Below are 2,061 nucleotides of genomic sequence, written 5' to 3'. Positions count from 1 at the left end.
GTTTTATAGGTGGATAAGATATTATAACTGCCCTCTAAATCCGCTCCTAAGTGGGCGTGATTTCCTCAGATCGTGGGGAAAACAGTTCTGAAACCGTTCGACTCGTATTTGAATGAGTCAAACGCCCAATTTGGCGTTCAAATCCCAAACTTCACGTCTTGGAATTGAGACGCGATGTTGGGTGTTGACTGAATGTCAATAATGCGAGGGCCGCTCATGTTTTGCTTGTTACAGCTTGGAAACGCGAGGGTCACCTGCGTTTCAAGAATTGTAACGTGAAAGGAGCTAGTTGATTTGTAACTTCTTCTGTAAAGCGTTGCAAGGACTATTGTTTAGTAATCCTCCCATTAGCTGTTGTGGGGTGTGAAAGTCGTCAGATTGTAACTTTCACTGTGAAGACTACTGAATAGAGTTTTCACCAGTTGTCGGAAGTGTCGTTGATTTGTAACTCTTCTCGCTCTATGTGAAAAGTCCTCCATTTGCAGCTTTCATTTTTTGGCATGAAAGCTATCCGATTGTAGCTTCCATTGTTGGAATTTGATGGGGATCAGCTATCTATTGTGACTTTTAGACAGCCTACACGAATATTTGCCCACAGCTCTCTACCAAGCAACTCACCAACTAAGTTTAACCTTTTATTTCTGAAATTATTATACTGCTCATCAGCACCTCTAATAGTTACTAATATAATATTAGTCATGTTGTTGTCATAGCCATCAAGATCAATCATCTTAGATATGAGGCTGTGTTTGCAGCGATTGTAGAGCCGCAGATGTAGTGATTTGGAAATTACTTGTGTTTCGATTGTAAGGACGAATTCTGCTTCTTGATTTGAAGGAATCATTGCCTTGTAATCTCTTCTTGATCCATAGGGAAATCCTTTGATTGCAGCTTTCCTTTGGTAACAAGAAAGTCGTCTGATTGTAACTTTCATTGCTGGAGCTTGATGGTGATCAGCTATCCATTGTGATTTTCAGACAGCCTACAGAACCCCCTCTAAAGTTTTCGAAAGTTCGCGGTTGACTGGGACGAATTTTTGGAATACTTTGGATCCCAAAATTTAGTGGATTGATTGTTCACCACGTCTAATTTGAAGATGTCACGAACCTGGTTGTTGTAATGTTGAAATTATGTTACCTCAAACCAAACAACATAACTTTTGAGTCTTCATGACAATGAACTTAGTCAAACAAACTAAATCCCAAGTCATCGTCAGACTCATCGACAGGCTCACCTTTCTTCTCTTCTTCCTTAGAAGCAGGAGCAGCAGCGTTCTCAGCAGATGCAACAGAGATAACAGCAACATCAAACTTGCTTGGATCCTTTAGATACTCCTTCACCCTCTCAGCTTGTGGGAAGGTGTATTCAGTGTCAACCGCAACAGTAAGGATGTTCTTGTAGGCATTGACGAACATGTGAGATGCAGCTGTAAGAGTCGGATAAGAGAGATCCAAGGATAGCGAAGCAACCATAGAAACACCAGCTGCAAACTTGTCAACGAGGTCATTCTCCGTGAGGTTGAGTACTTCTGGGTTTAAGACAGATCTATTTTCATAGACAGAGAGAATCACAAACCCACATGAGAAGGGCTTCATCCTAAGTTTAGTCAGAAGGGCAGCCTCAGAGGAATCCACTTTGTCTCCTTTCTTGATCAGCTTAACTGGTGGTGACGATTTTAGCAATATCATCATCACTCTTGGTTGGGATGTTAAGCCATTTAGAAGAATGAGTGGCGCGTCAGATCGTGTCTTCATTTAATATTTGTTGGGATGTTAAGCCATTCAGAAGAATGAATTATGCTTAGCTCCTGGCTTCATTAATCTTGGTGGGAATGTTAAGCCACTTAGAAGAATGAGTTGTGCGCCGGATCGAGCCAGATGATTTTAACGTTGTTGATTGTAATCTATCTGTACTCATCCAATAGACTCCCCAGCGGAGTCGTCTGTTTCTTCTCAGCTTTGGTCACCTTGATGATCGCTGTTAGCTCTTCTTTTATTTATCCGTAGCCTTGGTAGTCAAGAATATGCTATTATAGCGGTCCAAATGCATAGATTGGAACGC

The 2,061-nt window shown here is 41.4% G+C and overlaps 1 pseudogene; it reads right to left on the bottom strand.

Moving 5' to 3' along the window:
• On the bottom strand, positions 1,182-1,691 carry LOC109838943 (annotated as a pseudogene).

This window comes from Asparagus officinalis, chromosome 4 (assembly GCF_001876935.1).
Source record: "Asparagus officinalis chromosome 4, Aspof.V1, whole genome shotgun sequence".
NCBI lineage: Eukaryota > Viridiplantae > Streptophyta > Magnoliopsida > Asparagales > Asparagaceae > Asparagus > Asparagus officinalis.
Note: the sequence above shows the minus strand (reverse complement) of the source record. Positions and strands in the feature narration are given on the sequence as shown.